This window comes from Odocoileus virginianus, chromosome 7 (assembly GCF_023699985.2).
Source record: "Odocoileus virginianus isolate 20LAN1187 ecotype Illinois chromosome 7, Ovbor_1.2, whole genome shotgun sequence".
In the NCBI taxonomy this organism is placed as follows: Eukaryota; Metazoa; Chordata; class Mammalia; order Artiodactyla; family Cervidae; genus Odocoileus; species Odocoileus virginianus.
The window spans coordinates 37,745,599-37,767,878 of NC_069680.1; the positions used below are offsets into that span (position 1 = coordinate 37,745,599).

At 35.5% G+C, this 22,280-nt stretch overlaps 1 protein-coding gene across 1 annotated transcript in view; it reads left to right on the forward strand.

Moving 5' to 3' along the window:
• PCDH15 (protocadherin related 15) overlaps positions 1-22,280 on the forward strand; it is a 1,725,758-nt gene that overhangs the window by 322,039 nt on the left and 1,381,439 nt on the right. The window lies entirely within an intron of this gene.

Below are 22,280 nucleotides of genomic sequence, written 5' to 3' on the forward strand. Positions count from 1 at the left end.
ATTATTTCCTACCATTGTCAGCTAGTGAGTCAGATCTTAACCTCTCTTATTTTCACAGAAAGAATAATTTTTAGAAATCTCTAGCCTAGTTCCAGTGACCTTGCTTTTTATAATCCAGAAGACATCTCTCAAGTTTCCTCATGGGTTCTAGAGATCAACTCTTTCTGCCTTCACTCAGATATAAAGGTTTCTCTACCTCTTTTCACCTTTCTTTGATTACACTTTCCCCTTTCAAAAACTGAGAATTTTTCTGTTCTCTTCTTCTGTTCCCTTTTAAGCTGGACTTTACATATGAAAAACTTCTTACTGCTATATTTTAATTACCCTTTCTGGGTGGTTGTACTAGGAGAGAGCTCTATCCAAACAGCTTTTCCAGCTTTTCATGTTGGAGCACTAGAGTTTTAAATTGTGAAGAGTTTTAAGGTGCAATTACTGAAAACTTTCTTAAAAGTTCATTATTGATTAAAATCTCATTGATAAGAAATAATCTTAAGGAGAGCAAACAAACACTATTGAATCTTGTATATCCTGGGCTGTTAAAATAATTAAAAGGGTAAGGTTTTAATAAACATAGGAAAGAAAATTGCTACTACAGGGGGAAAATACTTATATTCATTTTTTTATATGGAAAATAATACATTTGTGGTTGAAGGGAAACATTAGCTGAACTAAAATGTAAAGTTCTGTGACATATTTTTATTCCAAGGATTTACTTGAAAATTAGATTTTCTAATACCAAAATAATATTTTCAAATGTATATTTCCATGGGATTTGGTTATAGATGTACTATTGAGTTTGTAGAGCAAAATAGCCTAAGAGGAGAACACAGTGGACTTGAAGAATTGAATGGGGAAGAGGGAAAAAAATAACATTTTTAAAAGACAATGAGAATGTAGTATTACAGTATTAAAGATTTTTGAATCATTACTTTGTGACTGGTAAGCTTAAATGATTTCTGTATATTAACATATTTAATTATATACCTATGAGGCAAACCCTCAGAGTTTAAAATGTTGGCTGATTCATGTCAATGTATGACAAAAACCACTACAATATTGTAAAGTAATTAGCCTCCAACTAATAAAAATAAGTGAAAAAAATAATAAATAAATACATAAATAAAATGTTCCTACTTTACAGATAATTAAATTATAATTCAGTTCCCTTCTCTCTTTCCACCTGCCCAGGTTCCCAGCTAGTTGGCAGGGGGGGCAATTAAGTTCTTGTTAGCTGTGGTTGTGAGTAGGTATTCATACCAAGAGCTAAACTAGGTTAGTTTTGAGGAAGGATTGGCTTATATAGGTAAAGAGGATCCATAATATTTACAAAAAGAGACTTAAATGCTAGTGGGATTTATAAGTTTGAGTTCAGGGCTTGGGGAAAAGCTTGGTATGAGAACTATAATTATATGAATAATAATTAGAACAATATAAGCCACAAATTTATTGATTATATTGCAGATGCTATGCAAAGAAATTTAATGCCAACCTGTTCTTATTTTAAATTTACAAATGACATTATGAAGAGGATATTATTGTCCCTATATTAGAGAAAAGGAAACTGAACCTTAGAGGGAGGTAATTTGCTCAAAGAACAGTGCCAAGAATTAGAAAAGGGAGTTATGATAATCTGTACTTGATTCCAAAATATGCTTTTAGTCCCTTCATCTAATCTTCCTCCGTTTATATAGATCAAAACAAACATAGACTCTAACTACAAGTAGACTCAGGAAAGCCTGTAAAAAGTTCATACATGATAGACTTTTTAAAGAGTTAATAGGAAGCAATAAGAATTTTGATAAATGTTCTTAATATTCTGCAGCTGTAAGTTCACTTCAACAAGTAATTCCAGTGGGTTTGAGAATAGATACGCTAGTTGGTATTTAGTTTTAAGGTTTTGCTAATCACCTGAGACAATATTATTTATTCAGAGTTGCATATGCCTTCATGAATTAGATCTAATTGTTTAAAAATACAGAAAGTGGAATTCTCTGTCATGCATATATTGTTCACAGAGAACATTTTTAGATCTAACTTTTGTGTAACTCCTGTTGACTAGATCATTTTGTATTTCTGTAGAAAGACTGCAGAGTTCATTACTACTGTGAAGTACTGAATATGTGAGTCTAGACTTTTTACCTATGCACAGATGAATGTAATCAGAAGCATAGTTTCTTACTAAATACATAAATACAGGAACTGTGATGGTGCAGAATAGAAAATAATATCAGGGCTCAGAATTAACAGTATAATTGTGGCTAGGAGATGGGAGGAGGATTCTGAGAGAAAGGAGACTGGAGACAGAGCCCAGGCTACATTAATTGTCACATATGTAACTTTGGTCTGTAACTTACATCTTTGAAAATACTTTTTACTAAAGCTTCCTCTTATATAGCATGTGAATTAATATCTAATAGCTTTTAAATTGCTTCCCTAGTGGTTCAGTGGTAAAAAAAAATATAATAATAATAATAGCAATTCTCCTGCCAAGCAGGAGGTTCAGGTTTGATCTCTGGGTCAAGAAGATGCCCTGGAGAAGGAAATGGCAACCCACTCCAGTATTCTTTTCTGGGATATCCCATTGACAGAGGAGCCTGGCAGGCTATAGTACATGAAGTCCCAAAGGCTTGGACAAGACTTAACAACTGAACAACAACAGTTTGAAATTCTAATAAATTTTACTATTTTTCCTGATTTTATCAGGTTAAACACATTTATAAAAATTTTGCAAAACTCTTGAACTTTTCCACAAATAGACTATTTTATAACATAATCTAAGAAAATGGCAAGTCCTAGTTGTGGGTAAGCTAGCTTTAGAAATCCAGGAATAATCATATATTATCCTACATTATTAGCTACTATTATAAGAAAATAATATGTATTTTACAAATAATGATGCACATTAATATTATGTAGTCTTAGTCTAAAAATTAGACTCCTATTTCTTCCTGGTCTTTAAATAGAAGACATCTGATGTAATTATAAATAAATAAAATATATTGGTGCATCAATTTAACATATCCCTGGGTATTCTTTTTTTTTTTTTTTTTCCCTTGAACTTTTTTTTTTTTTTTTATTTGTTGGAGGCTAATTATTTACAACATTGCAGTGGTTTTTGTCCCTGGGTATTCTTAGAGGAAGTTTCTTGATTCTTCATATTTTAGCCAATTGCTTTAATTAATTGGAAAACAATATTTAGCAGTACAATAACTTTACTCTGAATGTCATCATTGTGCAAAAGTCTGAAGTATTATTTTAATATAGAAATTTACTTCTAAATTTTCTGAATAATTTTCAAGAGGTACACTATGAAAACTCAATAAACTTGAGTGTGGGAAAACATAACTGAGCTATATAAGATAAGACTCCATGATGGGGCAGTGAGATTAAACTTACTGTGCTGTTTTTAAAAAACTAAACAGTTTTTAATTAATGTAACATTAAGGTTTTTAATCTGTTGGTAGTGACTGTCTATAATAAAGTGAACTTTTAAAAAAGTATAGATATTTGAGATTTTCTCCTTCCCTTGGGGAACACTGAAATATACAAAACGACTGAAGTCATAATGGCAAAGCCAGGAAAAAAAAGAAAGGAAGAAATAACTATATACTCTATTAACCCAAAAATTAGTTACCTGGAATTTTTCACATTGTAGTGAGGACTGGAGTTTAAGGGGTATTCTGTCTATATCTCAGGTATCTTCTCTTGCCAACTGTTGTTTCCTTCTTTCTCACCAGTTTGTCCTCTATCTCGCCAGAAAATGATAAATTAGATCTATAATAGACAAAAATGTATAAAAGGAAAGGAAGCTGTAATACATAACATCTCAGAAAGATGAGTTTCCTGGGGTGAGCATGGATAGAACATGCTGTCAATTATAACAGAATGTTGTTTTTGTTCAGTCACAAATTTGTGTCCAAATCTGTGACCCCCATGGACTGCAGCGCACAAGGCTTCCCTGTCCTTCACTGTCTCCCAGAGTTTTCTCAGACTTATGTTCATTGATTTGGTGATGCCACTCAACAATCTCATCCTCTGTCACTCCCTTCTCTTCCTACCCTCAATCTTTCCTAGCATCAGGGTCTTTTCTAATGAGTTGGTTCTTTGCATCAGTTGACCAAAGTATTGAAGTTTCAACTTCAGTATCTGTCCTTTCAATGAATATTCATAGTTGCTTTCCTTTAGAATTGATTGGTTTGATCTCCTCTCTGTCTAAAGGACTCTCAAGAGTCCTCTCCAGGACCACAGATCGAAAGAATCAATTCTTGGTGCTCAGCCCTTTTAATGGTCCAACTCACATCTATACATGACTACTAGAAAAGCCAAAGCTCTGCCTATATGGACCTTTGCCAGCAAAGTGATGTCTCTGCTCTTTAATATGCTGTCTAGGCTTGTCATAGCTTTCCTTCAAGGAGCAAGCATCTTTGAATTTCATGGCTGTAGTCAGCGTCCTCAGTGATTTTGGATCCCAAGAAAATAAAATCTGTCAAAGCTTTCACTTCTTCCCCATCTATTTTCCATAAAAATGATGGGATCAGATGCCATGATCTTAGCTTTTTGAATGTTGAGGTTTAAGCCAGCCCTTACAATCTCCTCTTTCACCCTCATCAAGAGGTCTTTAGTTCCTCTTAACTTTCTGCCATTACATACAACCAGATGGTTAAGAGCATAGAATTTGATTTGGAGACAGAATAAATCTGAATTTACATCTATTGGGTTGGCCAGAAAGTTTGTTCAGGTTTTCTATAAGAAGTTATGGAAAAATCCAAATGAACTTTTTGACCAACCAGATACATCTGCCATGAACTGGCTGTACTACATTAATTTAATAATTTAAATTCAAGAAGCCTCAGCTTTTAAAAGAAGATATTCCTAATTTATGAAAATGATGTAAGGATAACATGAGATAATTATGTACCATGCACTTAGCCTAATACTTGATACAGAGTTTTTAATTATCTAATTATCTGTGGCTGGAAACAATATTTAGACAAGGTTAAATGTAATTACAAACAGTTTGGATGTATTGTAAAAAAAAGAAAAAGAAAAGAAAATCCATAAGTGATTCTGATTTCCCTTTTCCTTGTTCCCATACAGTGTCTACCTCAAGCACTGAAAATCATTTCTTTGTATATAAAAAACAAGTGGTGAATTTTTATGGGTGTGTGTATTTTGTTTTACTCAAATTCAATTAGATGATGTATTTTTCAACATAATTGGTCTGGCAATTTTATCCAAACCCCTTAAATTTAATTAGCCAGTGTAAATGAGTCCATATAACTTTCCTATATTAACATAATAGTCTCACATGTAGCATTTTATAGCAGAATGTACAGTGTAATAAATCAATATATAGTGAGTAACCTAAAGAAATATATGAACAGAAGTCCATTTATAGCTTAGCCAAAACCACTTGGAAGTTTGTATCTACCAACTGATTCACAATCTAATTGCTGCATATGCTAGAAAATGATGAGTTCAACTTATAAACTTTAAAAAAATAGAGCTTGTGTTTTTCACTGTTTGTGTTTTAGACATCTATTATGTCACCCCAAAGGGAAACATTTTGACAAAATCATCTATTGTCAGTTCTCCATAGTTTCATTTTTAAATAATTTTCTGACACTGAGATTAAATTAAACTCTTGAATATATTAAAAAAAAAAGCCTAAGAGCAACATTTATTTTTTTTTTTTTCAGGAGAGGGTTAATTTCCCCTTGTCAAACCCCTCAACTCAGAGCTGCAGTAAAGAAGGGAACCTCTGTAGTGGAAGAGAGGCTGTTTTCATAATATTAAAAGTTAATGACTTTTAGTGTTTTGAGATTAAGTTCTATAAGGACAGGACTTCTATCTTTCTTATTCTCAAATCAGCCCCTGTCACTAGTCAGTAAACATCTGTTGAATTGTTTTATTATTTGTATGAATATGTTTTAATTAATCTTGCTTTTTCTGTGGAGTCAAGTATATACCTTCCATTATTCCACTATTATTTTTATGCCAAGAAAAGTTATAGTTAATTTAAGAAACCTAGTTTCTAGATGTTGGATTGTCATCCTGTATTAAATAAAGCATAGGGGCCCGTGATACAACTTTTAAATATTTCCATTCTACAATTATGAGAACAGTCAAAATTTGTAATAAAGAATCACAATAAATGTATCATGGGAAGCTGACATTTTTGCCTTCTTAAGGTCAGGAAACAGCAGTTAGAACTGGACATGGAACAGCAGACTGGTTCCAAATAGGAAAAGGAGTACATCAAGACTGTATATTGTCACCCTGCTTATTTAACTTATATGCAGAGTACATCATGAGAAACACTGGGCTGGAAGAAGCACAGGTTGGAATCAAAATTGCCAGGAGAAATATCAATAACCTCAGATATGCAGATGACACCACCCTTATGGCAGAAAATGAAGAACTAAAGAACCCTTTGATGAAAGTGAATGAAGAGAGTGAAAAAGTTGGCTTAAAGCTCAACATTCAGAAAACTAAGATCATGGCATCCGGTCCTATCACTTCATGGCAAATAGATGGGGAAACAGTGGCTGACATTTTGCTGGTTGTTATCTACATCATGGGGAATTGTTTCATTATCTGTATAGGTACAGGTGGATCTCTTCCTCCCACAAACCTTAAGATTTTAGCATGTCTTAGGCAATGCAAAATATTTTCTTTTTATCGTAGAATGTTTTTGCTTGTTTTTATAACTTGTATCCTTTTACACTCGGCTCATGTGACATTTATTACCTTTAACTACAACAGAAAAACACCAGGATGCATGAGTTAAACAGCTAGCTGGCAAAGCAAAATTAATAGCTTCTTTGATTTTTTTCCTTTGATATGGCACAAATGGGTTTTTATACCAAAGGCTTATTTACAATAATCTCTTTTCAGCAGTTTGCCCTGGAGCAGCATGAAAACACAATTAATACAAAAGTTTGCCATAATAGTGACTCACAGCAGATGAAATTCACTATCCCCATATTTACAACCTCTTTTAATAGAGTGTTGCTCCCCTGATTCACAGCATATAAAATCAGAACTGCTTTGTATTTGTGCAGAGACCTGGCTTAGTAGAATAGAAGGACTTATTGGTATATAAGCAATTGTCACCTAATATTTGGGTACTTGAATATTAAAAACAGACTATTCTCATGTATAACTGAATGTTTGAGAATTATAACTTTTTTTTTTTTTCTATTAGAACAATATTGGCAGTCATCTAGTCCCCACCTTCTCATTTCAGGGGCCCACAGAGAAGTAGTTCTGGTTTGGGCTGGAGTTTAGATTTTTAAGTCATGCTCTATCTCATCCTTTTGCTACATAGAAGAACAAAGGGTCTCAGATGATGAGCCAAAACACACATCTTCTGAGCCTTTCTTTGAGACCCTATAATTTATCAGGCCACCTAATAATTAATCTTCAAAAATGTACTCAATCTCCCAATATTTCCAGGATGTTCTATTTCATGAACATTCTAATAAAGTGGGATTGTATCCTTTTCATAAACTTTCAGGAATGCTGAATAGATTCTAACTAATCTGGTTAGAATCATTTGATTAAATGAATTCAGCAAATATGTATGGAGTGCTAATTTATGTTAATCCCTGTGATAGACAGGAAGAATAGAAAAATAAATATAATTACTGTACTGAAAATACTCAAGATTCATTATTGATGGTGTTATTTGGTCAATCTTGTCCTACTATTTGTGACCCCATGGTTTTGTACTTACTGCTATATAGGAGCTTCTCTGAATGCTGAGTTCTAGAACCCCCTGCATTAAGCGACTCCCTTATTATCAAGCTGATAGATTCAGACTGAATAACTCATTTATACAGTCTTCCATTCTTGAGATAGTAAAAATTAAGAAAAGCTGTCCCATCTTTTTACTTTTTCCTATCTGTATACTTACAGATCCACCTATAAGTGTACAGATAATGAGACAATTTCTCATGGAAATTTTAAAAGCAAGATAGACTTCAACATGAATTACTGAATTTTGTGCTACTAAGGAACATATTGTGAAACCTAATAGAACTGATTTACCCATTTCAGATTCACTGATTAATTTCCAACTTTCCAGTACATGCTATAAGAACAGGTATAATAAAATTGTGTGTGTTGGGGGATGGGTGCTGTGGATGCATATTTTTTATTCTTTCCTTCATATAACAAAAGCTAACTTTTTTTTTGTAATTTATCTGGTTCAATAAAAATTCCTCAATTTCAAACTAATCTGGGTTATATTACCAATAGGTTAAAATTAACAATGACATTTTATATGAAGAAAAAGTGATTCAATAGTTCCTTTTTCCCTAGGTGATTGAATTCATTTCATTTCACTTTCACTATGTATATTCAAAAATACTCCTAAGTGAGTATTTTTACTCACAAAAATTTATTAGATTACAAAATAAATAAATTACAAATTATAAATTACAAAATAAATTACAAAAATTTATTAGAACCTCTTATGTGCCAGACACATGCAGGGGACATAAGAGTGAACAAGATAGATGTTTCCTGTTAACATGCTAGGCAAGAAGGCTGACTTATAAGAAAAGAATAAATGGAAAATTTACAGATTTCTCATGTGATAGTAAATAGACATTTTTAATGTAAACAATGAGAGGTGCATTTTGTAGGGTACTGAGATCTCTTAGAAGGTATTTAATCTAAGGCCTGAGAGGAAAAACGAATGTACCCAGGGAGAGGGGAAGGGTGGTGGTGGGGAGTAAGAAAACATTTCAGGCATGGAAAGAAATGTGAACAAACAGTTAAGGTAAGAAAGGAATTCAGGAAGTTGAGTGAATGGTAGGTAAGAAGACTTGTTTAGTGATTTCCATTTTTAGGTTCCTGAAAATCAGGGTGTTTAATATAGGCACTGTGTCAAATGATATGTCTTTTAACCTTCTCATCATGGATAGGGAATATTATATAGCTTGAACATATTAAAATTGAGATTTGCAAAGCAATAGCTAAAAGAGCAGCCATTTTAAGAGATGTCTAAATTATGACTTCTGTATTTTGCCCAGAAAGTTGAAGTAGGCTTGAGTTGTAGTATTCTTATTAAAATATATTGACTCTTTTAGCTTCTTTCTTCAAGCTAAGCAGTTTTTGTCTTAGATTATTATTTATGTTCCCATCTGTATTGCTTTGTGACTCACATTCAAGTTGCTAGGATAAAAGAGAGTAAATACATTGCTTTCCACATAAAGTGACTTCCAGATAAAGCATGGCCACAAGTTCAAAATAGCTGGAACTGATATTTTCACATTTTGCTTATCTTTATAACTATATTACAACCCTACATAAATATCCATAGATGTCTTTAGTAATGTAATTTTGCTTTGGTAAAACTCTGAAATGGAAGGTTACTGTTTAATAGAATATTAGATAGAATTACAGCTTATTTTTGTTTTTTCCCTATGGCAAAATAAAAAAGAATATATATATACATATATAGATACATATATATATATATACACACATATATACATATATATATACACATATATATATGTATACACACAGACACACACACACACACATACATACACATATATATTATCGATGTATAGCTGATTTGCAATGTTGTGTTTGTATCAAATGTACAGCAAAGTAAATCAGTTATATGTATACACACATCCACTCTTTTCTTATTCTCTTTCCATTTGGGTCATTACAGAATATCCAGTAGATTTCCTTATGCTGTGCATGGGTCCTTATTAGTTATCTGCTTTTTGTAATAGTGTGTATATGTCAATCCCAATTTTCCAACTTATCCCTCTTCCTTTACCCCTGGTAACTGTATGTTACCATGTTCCTGGGGTGAGGGGGGTGGATGTGGAAACTGTTTGTTTTCTACATCTGTGACTCTATTTCTGTTTTTTAAATAGAACAGACTTGTGGACTCTGGGAGAAGGCGAGGGTGGGATGTTTCAAGAGAACAGCATCGAAACATGTATATTATCTAGGGTGAAACAGATCACCAGCCCAGGTTGGGTGCATGAGACATGTGCTCGGGCCTGGTGCACTGGGAAGACCCAGAGGGATCGGGTGGAGAGGGAGGTGGGAGGGGGGACCAGGATGGGGAACACATGTAAATCCATGGCTAATTCATTTCAATGTATGACAAAAACCACTGCAATGATGTAAAGTAATTAGCCTCCAACTAATAAAAATAAAAAAAAAAATAAGTTCATTTGTACTTTTGTACTTTTTTTTTTATTCCGCCTATAAGTATACCATATGCTGTTTGTCTTTCTCTATGGACTTACTTCACTCAGTATGAAAATCTCCCAGTCTATTCATGTTGCTGAAAATGGCATTATTTCATTCTTTTATGGCTGAGTAATATTCTATTGTATCTATGTGACACATCTTAACCCACTCCTCTGTGAATGGACATTTACGTTGCTTCCATGTCTTGGCTAGTGTAAATAATGCTGCAGTGAACACTGAAGGGCATGTCTTTTTGAACTTTTTTGTTTGATTGTTTTGAATATATGCTCAAGAGTAGGCTTGCTGGATCACATGGTAGTTCCATATTTAGTTTTTTAAGGATCCTCCATCTGTTCTCCATTATGATTGTACCGTTTTATATTCTCACCAAAAATACATGAGGGTTCCCTTTCCTCCACACCTTCTCCAGCATATATTGTTTGTAGACTTTTTAATGATGACCATTCTTTTAGGTGTGAGGTGATACCTCACTATAGTTTGGGAATAGCTGGTTTTTGCTCTCACTGAGGGTAGTAGAAATAAGTGACCTTTAGTCTATCTGAGGCATGGGGAAAGGGAGGCAGAGACAATGCAAACATTAAGATAAAAGTAGATTTGAAGTATCTAATTTTCTTTCATTATATTTGTTTAATTGAGGTATAATTGATTCACAATATTGTGTTAGTTTCAGTTATACAGCAAAGTGACTCAGTTATACATATTCATACATGTATATATTTAGAGTATAATTTTAAACAAATTCTTTCCCTGGCATCACAGTCTGATATTCTGATCTCCAAACTGGGAAACATCCTCCCAGATATCATATTTTATAGGTAAGGCACTCTCCCACTTATAATAGTGGAATTAACAATAAAGTTCAGTGACTTTTCCTGGAGTCTCTGTCCAACAGCTGTTATTTCCTAGATCTTTTCCAATCCAGAAGACAGAGGAGTAGAAATGGTTTCAGGGTATCATCCGAAGAGAATGGAGTCTAATGTTTACTACAGAATACCTATTTGTTTGTTTGTTTGTTTTTAATTTTAAGTATAGTTCATTTGCCTCTTTAAGGCAAGGGGGCCTGGCATGCTGCAGTCCGTGGGATCACAAAGAGTTGGGCACAGCAACTGAACAGCAACAAAATAGTTGATTCATAATATCTCAGGTAAACAAAGTATTTCAATTGTATACATATATATTATTTTTAAAGTTAGTTTTCATTATAGGCTATTATAAGATATTTAGTATATCTTATAATGACATATATAGTAGTCTTTTGGTTTTCTAGTTTATATATAGTAGTGTGTCTATATCAATCCCAAATTCCCAAGTTATCTCTCCCTCCCCTTTTCTCCTTTGGTATACCCATCTTAAGCACTATTTAATTTGGTCTTTCCATTCCTGACTCCTGTCTTGTACAAGAGAATCATTTATAAGGACATACATCTCAAAATCAAGGACCCATGAGAGAATCTCACTGCTCATTTCTTTTTAAACTCTATCAGATTAATTAGACCATCAGCGCCATCATCTCCTACAAGAGTTCCAAAGCTGAGTATCTTAGGATTTTATTAAATCTGTGATGTCTCTATTAAATGGAAACTTCCCTTACCCTTATTTATTTCCTTACTCCAGGCTCTCTTGACACTTTGACTTTGTAGAATACCCAAAGCTCTGGCATACAGAAAATGCTCCATTAGTATAGTTTTTACTGCCACTGCCTTTGTGTTTAAGACATGTTTCCTGAGGATTATACTTTTAGAGAGGAAACATGACATAACTTATGCCCTTACCAAGCACATCCCCTTGTTACCTAAAGTTTAACATTCAAAATATAGGGGGTAACATATTTTACCTCAAAATTCACTAGGGCGATAAAATACTTTGGTTGGTACAAAACTTGTATCTCTATCCTAGGAAATTGGACTATAAGAAAAAACAAAGCTTGAGTGAGTTTTCCTAAACTTTCCATTGGGCAACACAATAGTAATAGATTGAACAATCAAAATATGATACTTTACATCTCATTTAATATACCTCCCTTTCAACCTGGTTTTGACTGACTCCAAACCGGTCTTCTACAAATCTTCCAGACCAAAAAAAAATTTAAAAAGTATCACTTTCAACACTATACACATTATATATTGGGTTGGCCAATATTTGTTTGGATTTTTCATAAAGTGTTATGGAAAAGCCCGAATGGACTTTGTATACGTATATGTATATATACATATACATATATATATGTATGTATATACACACATAAACATATATCAAGTTAACCTGGGTTATACATATTATCAGTATATTATAATTACACACACACACACACATATATATATATATAAAGTGACGTAAGAGTTCTGAACTAGTTAGTAAAAGATTGGAGTTCTTACTTGCACTTAGGTACTCAGTTGTTTGAACTAGTTTCTGCTATTTTGTGAGACCTGGCTTCAGTGTTCATCTATAAAATAGGCTTAATTTTCAATATATGTTATAGCCTCATGTACTAACCTGCATGGCAATACCTCACAGTTCTTTGTATTCATACATTGCAAGCCTCTCTTGTATCTTACTTTATTATAGAAGAGTAATATCAAATTCTTTTACTCAGTGTGACACAGACATTGGACTATTTCCCACATGTAGAAATATTTTCATAGTACCTCATATGTAGGTTGTTTTGAAAACTCATAAAACCAGAGAGTTTGAGCCCACGATATTTCTCAAGTAAGTAAAGCTGCCAGTGATAAAGGTATCTATAATATGCCACTACTTTACTATTCCATCTGGAACAAGTGAAAGTTGCTCAGTTATGTCTGACTCTTTATGATCCCATGCACTATAGTGCATGGAATTCTCTAGGCGAGAATACTGGAGTGGGTAACTGTTCCCTTCTCCAATCTGAAACAAAGAGGTAACTAATTGTTAGATTGGCTGATCTCTCAAATGGCCACTCTGGGTCATCCCTTTGTTCATTCAATGAGTGCAACTGCATAAAATTCACTGTGTTGGGAATTTCCAGAAGGGAAAATGTGAGCCCAGACTTGTGGATAGATGACTTGCTCATGACCCATCAGTTGAATTAGGTCTGCCTGGCTTCATTATTTAATTTAAATTGTGACCTTTGTCTCAAACAAAGCATATGAATAGGAGGGGAATATCACCCAAAGGCAAAGATGAAAAGTTTTAGAATCACCACCAACTAATATATTCCTGCCAGGCAGAAACATCTGTTAGGGCAGAGGCTGAAAGGGGCAGCATGGCATAACCTTGCTACCCATGTAAAGACCTGCAGACAGCTGTGGTCTCCTGGCATTATAGTCTTTCATGGCAAGAGCTGCCCTTGCCACTGTGCACAGCAAAACACAACGAAGGAAAGATAAAAGAACGACGTGTGGTTTATTCGTTTCTTGGAACATATCATGTTTGGTACCAACAGGCAATGTAAAACTATTCAGTGGGAATGAAATGACCTGATTTCAAATTGTTTCCTTTGCTGTCCAGCACTGAAGAGGCTATTAGATCAAAAGAGATATCAGTTTTCACCTTTGCTAAATAAGGATAGCAATAAACCTTATGATTTGTTTATACAGAAAAACTTTGGTAATGCTCATAAATATATTTTGTGAATTTTAAAGTGCTCGACACCTTAAGGAGAATAAAATGTATCACCTATGTCCATGTTCTCCTGCTATAATATACCAGCAAAGGCCTATACCACACTCTCCAGCAAGATACCTCAAACATATCAACATTGGTGAGACACAGTTAAAGCAATTCTGAGAGGAAATTTTATCTCATTAAATGCATATATTAGAAAAAAGGAAAACCCTCAAATTAATAATGTAAGCTCCTTCTTCAAGAACATAGAACATGAAGAGCAAAATAAACTCAAAGAAGGGAGGAACTAATAAAGTTAAGATCAGAAATCAATGAAATGGAGAACAAAAAAATCCATTGAGAGAAATAAGTGCAATAAGATGCTGGTTCTTTGAAAAGATCAATAATATTGACAAACTTCTAGGCAGACTGACATAAAAAAAAAAAAAACACATACACAGATAGGCACAGTTCAGAGATATTACTGCAGTCTCTGCAGAAATCAAAAGGATAATAAGGGGAAAATACAAACAACTTTGATACCTTAGACAACTTAGACAAAATGGACTGATTTCTCAAAAAAAGCCAACTATCAGAAAATCTTCCAATGTGAAATAGGTCATTTGAATAGCTCCATAACTGGTAAACATATTGAACAGGAGGTTAAGACTACCACACTGCCACTTAGGATTCCACAGCAAGAATTCTTTGCTTGTATCAACAGACAGAAAAGGTAATTATGTACCCCTGTGGTGATTCATCCTGATTACCGTGAGAACAGTAGACTGCTATTCCACAATGGATGGATATAATAAATAGTATATCTGAAATATAGAGGATCTTTTAGAGTGTCTCTTAGCTCAGTCATGTCCGACTCTTTGTGACCACATGGGTTGTAGCCCCACCAGGAGGAATGTAGCCTGCCAGGCTCCTCTGTCCATTGAATTCTCTAGCCAAGAATACTGTAGTGAGTTGCCCCTCTCTTTTCCACAGCATCTTCCTGCCCCAGGGATTGAACGTGGACCTCCAGCAGTGCAGGCAGATTCTTTACTGCCTGCGCCACCAGGGAAGCCCCAACATTAAGGGTATGTCTTAGTACCATCATTCCCTGTGATTAAAGTTAATAGTAAACTACAACAACATAATCTAGACAGGATTACTATTAATAATAGCCCAGACCCTTCAGGAATGAAGGTTTGGATATCCCCACCAAGGAAAGAATCATGACTATCAGAGGTATTTGCTTTAGGGTAACAGGAATATGGAAAAGGTCATAGAAGGAGGTAGTTATAAATAAATATAAATATGACCACATGAACAGTTGCAGATGCAAGGGGTATGTAAGGGTCATGAGTATATTTATTTCTTCCTTATTTTGTTAGGAATATGTGTGTGTGTCCTTTATTCTTTTATTCTATAATTTAAGATGAATTTGAAATGGGAATCTGAGTTCTTGTTCACAGAGCCAAAGAATAGAATCCACGAACACACAAACACTCATGGTAGCAAGTGAATGGGATTTATTAGAGAGGAGAAAATTACAAAGCTCTTAGCAAAGACACTGAGAGGGGGTAAGGAGTCCCCCAGAGGCAGGATTTACAGCAGTTTTTATATACTTAATCTGTACATTTTTGGTTCACTCCTTAAAATATGTAATTTTAACCAATCAGTTTAAAGGTCCAGATACTTAACATCTTTATGGCTTCTCTTGATCCTTGGATTAAGTTGCCATCCTTTTTCATGCCCCCTGGCCATTTTACAATGGACAGAACATGTATGGGCTTATGACTAATGATCTAAAGATTTTTTTTTCCTCTCTTAAGCATATGGAACAGAAGTTAATTACTGTCATTCCCCAGATCTGACTGCTGATAATTTACCAGACCAAGGTCACATTCCAGGAATTTGTGACAAAGGGTATAGTTTTAGGTTAATAGATGAGGATGTTTACTGAAAACGAGATTGAGGTCTCAGAGTTCTACACTGACCACTAGCAATTTTTACCTCAAAATAACTTTATATCATAATACATACATATTGTTAACTTTATATCATAGCACTTAAGGTACATGATCTTGGGAAGAGTGAACATCACTAAATAATTTTAAGTCTTCTCTGAGGAAAGGATTTGTATATTTTTAGTTACATACAGGATATTGTATCAAGTTCAGTGAAAGTATTACTTTATTATCATCTTTATTGGAAGGTAAATTATGATTTAATGACATGTCTATGAATGCCATATTTATAAAGGATGGACTTCTGAAGGTTACCTTGACTAGGCCATGGTATCCAGGTATTTCTTTAAACACTGATCTGGATGTTGCTGTGAAGATGTACTTTAGACGAGATTAACATTTAAATAAGTAGCCTTTGAGTAAAGTAAATTACCTTCCATAGTGTGAGTATGTCTCATCCAATCTCAATTCAGCCACTCAGTGTCCAACTCCTCCTGACCACATGGACTGCAGCGCACCAAGCTTCCCTGTCCATCACCAAATCCCAAAGTCTACTGAAACTCATGTCCATTGTATTGGTGATGCCATCCAACCATCTCATCCTCTGTTGTCCCCTTCTCCTCCCACCTTCTATCTTCCGAGCATCAGGGTCTTTTCCAATGAATCAGTTCTTTGCATCAGGTGCCCAAAGTATTGGAATTTTGGCTTCAGTATCAGTCTTTCCAATGAATATTCAGGACTGATTTCCTTTAGGATGGACTGGTTGGATCTCCTAGCAGTAGAAGAGACTCCCAAGAGTCTTCTCCATCACCACAGTTCAGAAGTATCAGTTCTTCAGAGCTCAGATTTCTTGATGGTCCAACTCTCACATCCATACATGACTACAGGAAAAGCCATAGCTTTGACTAGATGGTCCATTACTTTGTTGGCAAAGTAATGTCTCTGCTTTTTAATATGCTGTCTCGGTTGATCATAACATTTCTTCCAAAGAACAAGCTTCTTTTAATTTCATGGCTGCAGTCACCATCTGCAGTGATTTTGGAGACCCCAAAACTAGAGTGTCTCATTGTTTCCATTGTTTGCCCATCTATTTGCCTTGAAGAGATGGGACCGGATGCCATGATCTTAGTTTTCTGAATGTTGAGTTTTAAGCCAGCATTTTCACTCTCCTCTTTCACTTTCATCAAGAGACTCTTTAGTTTTTCGCTTTCTGCCAGTAAGGGTGGTATCATCTGCATATCTGAGGTTATTAATATTTCTCCCAGAAATCTTGATTCAAGCTTGTGTTTCATCCAGCCTGGCATTTCTCATGATGTATTCTGCATATAGGTTAAATAAGGAGGGTGACAATATAGCCTTGACATACTCCTTTCCCTATTTGCAAGCAGTCTATTGTTCTATGTCCAGTTCTAATTATTGCTTATTGACCTGCATTCAGATTTCTCAAGAGGCAGGTCAGGCGGTCTGGTATTCCAGTCTCTTAAAGAATTTTCCTCAGTTTATTGTGATCCACAGAGCCAAAGGCTTTGGTGTAGTCAATAAAGCAAAAGTAGATGTTTTTCTGGAACTCTCCTGCTTTTTCGATGACCCAACAGATGTTGACCACTTGATCTCTGGTTCCTCTGCCTTTTCTAAATCCAGCTTGAACATGGTTCACACGCTGTTGAAGCCTGGCTTGGAGAAGTTTGAGAATTACTTTGCTAGCATGTGAGATGAGTGTAACTTTGGAGTAGTTTAAACATTCTTTGGCATGCCTTTCTTTGGAATTGAAATGAAAACTGACCTTTTCCAGTCCTGTGGCCACTGCTGTGTTTTCCAAATTTGCTGGCATATTGAGTGCAGCACTTTCACAGTATCATCTTTTAGGATTTAAAATAGCTCAACTGAAATTCCATCACCTTTACTAGCTTTGCTTGTAGTGATGCTTTCTAAGGTCCATTTGACTTCACATTCTAGAATGTCTGGCTCTGAGTGAGTAATCACATCACTGTGGTTATCTGGATAATGAAGATCTCTTTTGTATAGTTCTTCTGTGTATTCTTGCCACCTCTTAATATCTTCTGCTTCTGTTAGATCCATACCATTTCTGTCCTTTATTGTGCTCACCTTTCCAATCCAGTAAAGATCTAAAGAGTTAAAAGGCTGACTCTCTCTGAAGGAAAGGGAATTCTGCCTGCAGTCTGCTTTTGGGATCCAGATGCAAAATCAGCTTAACTTTTTCCTGACTGTTTTGCAGAATTTAAACTTGGCCAGCTCCTACAATGGTATGGGTCAATTCCTTAAAACATATTTCTCTCAGTATCTTTCTGGGCTTCCCAGGTAGCTCAGCAGGAAAGAATCTGCCTGCCAGTGTAGGAGACACAAGACATGCATGTTCAATCTATGGATTGGGAAGATCCCCTGAAGTAGGAAATGGCAACTCATTCCAGTATTCTTGACTGGACAATTCCATGGACAGAGGAACCTGGCAGGCTACAATTAATGGGGTCTCAAAGAGTCTGACTTGACTGAGCACAGTATGTATCTATTTCTTCTGGAGAGTCTTGACTAATACATAAGGGAACTTAGTCAATTTCATCAGGAGCATCTACAAAAGCACTACAGCTAATACCTTAATTAATGTTGAAAGACTGAATATGTATCTCCTAAGATTATGAACAACATAAGTTTCTATGTCCCCATTCTTATTCAACACTCTTTAGGGAAATGAAAAAGTCATGAAAAGAAAGAGATTCAGAAAAAAAAAAAATAAAACTGTACCTATAAACAGATGGCATGGCTGTGCATATAAAAAATCCTGAGGGATCTACAGAAAAACCCTAGGATTAATAAGTGAGTTCATCAATATCACAGATCCTGCATATCACAAAATCTAAGATAAATACACATAAATCAATTGTATCTCTACATATTAAAAATAAATATATGCATACCACACCAAAATTATATTACTATTTGAAATCTCTTGAAATAAAGTGAAAAACTTAAATCTATTGAAACATATAAGACTTGTTCAGTAAAACTGCAAGGTAATGATGAAAGAAGTGGAAGAAGACCTTCATCAATAGACAGCTGAACTGTGGTCATGGATTGGAAGCTTTGACACAGTAAATCATGTTGTTTCTCCTTAAATTGATATATAGGTTAACAAAATGTCTATTCAATGAAATCCCGTAACATCTGAGACAATATTGTTCTAAAATTAATATATGAAGGCAATGGAACTGAAGGAGCTAAACAATTTTGAAAAAGAAGAATAAAATGGGGGAAAGCTGTAAACACTACCTCAAGGATAATTATATGACTACAATAGTCAATACAGTGTGGTTTTGGCAGAGGGATAGACATAAAGATCAATAGAACTAAATAGAGAACTTGAAAATAGCCCTGCTGCTGCTGCTGCAGCTAAGTCGCTCCAGTCATGTCTGACTCGGTGCGACTGCATAGACGGCAGCCCACCAGGCTCCCCCGTCCCTGGGATTCTCCAGGCAAGAACACTGGAGTGGGTTGCCATTTCCTTCTCCAATGCATGAAAGTGAAAAGTGAAAGAGAAGTTGCTCAGTCGTGTCCGACTCTTCATGACCACCAGGCTGCTCCCTCCATGGGATTTTTCCAGGCAAGAGTACTGGAGTGGGGTGCCATTGCCTTTTCCAGAAAAGAACCCTACTACTCAGATAACTCCCTAGTGCTCTTTGACAAAGCTACAAAAACAATTAAAAGTATATGAGATAGACATTTCAGGAAATTGTGCAGGAGAAATTGAACAGCCACACACTAAAAAGATAGGCTTCAAGATCCACACCTTATTAAAAACAAAACAAACAAACAAACAAACAAAAAAAACTAAAAAACTGGATCATGTGGTAAAGTGTAAAGGATAAAATTATAAAGATTTTAGAATGAAAACTGAGGAAAACTCTTCAGGATCTAGAGTGAGGCAAAGATTTCTTAGACTTGACATCAAAATATATGATCTGTGAAATGAAAACATTATTTGGTTTAATCAAGATGAAAAATTTTCTCTATAAAATATCCTGGTAAGAGATAGAGAAGCTACAGATTGGGAGAAAGTATTTGCCAACCACATACATAAAAAGGGGCTAGTATCAAGAAAATAAAAAGAACATTTGATATACAAGAGTGGAAACAAATCAAGTAAAAATGGACAAGAGACAGGAATAGATATTTTGCCAAAGACATAGATGCATGAAAAGATTTTCAACAATGTTAGCCAGTAAATAGATGCAAGTTAAAACTAAGATAAGGCATCGCTGCCCAACTATTTTGGAGAAGGCCATGGCAACTCACTCCAGTACTCTTGCTTGGAAAATCCCATGAGAGGAGCCTGGTAGGCTGCAGCCCATGGGGTCTCGAAGAGTCAGACATGACTGAGCAGCTTCACATTTCATGCAATGGAGAAGGAAATGGCAACCCACTCCAGTGTTCTTGCCTGGAGGATCCCAGAGATGGGGGAGCCTGGTGGGCTGCTGTCTATGGGGTCACACAGAGTCGGACACGACTGAAGGGACTTAGCAGCAGCAGCCCAACTATTTGACACACACATATTCAGTTTAGTTCAGCCACTCAGTCATGTCCGAGTCTTTGCCACACCATGGACGGCAGCACACCAGGCCTCCCTGCCCATCACCACCTCCCAGAGTTTACTCAAACTCATCTCCATTGAGTCAGTGATGCCATCCAACCATTTCATCCTATGTCGTCCCCTTGTCCTCTTGCCTTCAATCTTTCCCAGCATCAGGGCCTTTTTAAGTGAGTCAGCTCTTTGCATCAGGTGGCCAAAATATTGGAGTTTCAGCTTCAACATCAGTCCTTCCAATGAACACCCAGGACTGATCTCCTTTAGGATGGATAGATTGGATCTCCTTGCAATCCAACAGACTCTCAAGAGTCTCCTCCAATACCAAGTTCAAAAGCACCAATTCTTTGGCATTCAGCTTTTCTATAGTCCAACTCTCACATCCATACATGACCACTGGAAAAACCATAGCCTTGACTAGATGGACCTTTGTTGGCAAAGTAATGTCTCTGCTTTTTAATAGGCTGTCTGAGTTGGTCATAACTTTCCTTCCAAGGCGTAATCGTCTTTTAATTTCATGGCTGCGGTCACCATCTTCAGTGGTTTCAGAGCCCCCAAAAATAAATTCTATCACTGTTTCCACTGTTTCCCCATCTATTTGCCATGAAGTGATGGGACCAGATGCCATGATCTTAGTTTCCTGAATGTTGAGGTTTAAGCTAACTTTTTCACTCTCCTCTTTCACTTTCATCAAGAGACTCTTTAGTTCTTCTTGCTTTCTGCCATAAGGGTGGTGTCATTTGCGTATCTGAGGTTATTGATATTTCTCCCGGCAATCTTGATTCCAGCTTGTGATTCATCCAGCCCAGTGTTTCTCATGAAGTTCTCTGCATATGAGTTAAATAAGCAGGGTGACAATATACAGCCTTAACGTGCTCCTTTTCCTATTTGGAACCAGTCTGTTGTTCCATGTCCAGTTCTAACTGTTGCTTCCTGACCTGCATACAGATTTCTCAAGAAGCAGGTCAGGTGGTCTGGTATTCCTACCTCTTTCAGAATTTTCCACAATTTATTGTGATACACACAGTCAAATGCTTTTCCATAGTCAATAAAGCAGAAATAGATGTTTTTCTGGAACTCTTTTGCTTTTTCAATGATCCAGCAGATGTTGGCAATTTGATCTCTGGTTCTTCTGTCTTTTCTAAACCCAGCTTGAACATCTGGAAGTTCATGGTTCACGTATTGCTGAAGCCTGGCTTGGAGAATTTTGAGCATTACTTTACTAGTGTGTGAGATGAGTGCAATTGTGCTTGTGCAGTAGTTTGCACTTTCTTTGGCATTGCCTTTCTTTGGGATTGGGATGAAAATAGACGTTTTCCAGTCCTGTGACCACTGCTGAGTTTTCCAAATTTGCTGGCATATTAAATGATGCACTTTCACAGCATCATCTTTTAGGATTTGAAATAGCTCCACTGGAATTCCATCACCTCCACTAGTTTTGTTTGTAGTGATGCTTCCTAAGGCTCACTTGACTTCCCATTCCAAGATGTCTGGCTGCATGTGAGTGTGAGTGATCACACCATCGTGATTATCTGGGTCATGTTGATTTTTTTGTACAGTTCTTATTTATAATAAAATAAACTCTTCTTAAAATAATTAAGTTATAACACCAACTGTTAGTAAGGAAATGAGAAGCTGTTTAAATCATATATTGCTGGTAGGAATATAAAATTATACAGTCACTCTGGAAAACACTTTGATAATTTCTTACAAAGCTAAACCTGCAACTGTAATATGATTCACAATTGTACTTCTGGGTTTTATCCCAGAGAAATGAAAATTTATGTTTATACAAAAACCTGTTTACAGATCTTCATATCAGCTTTATAGATAATAGTCCCAAACTGGAAACCATCTAAGTGTTCTTTAATGAGTTAATGGCTACACAAGAG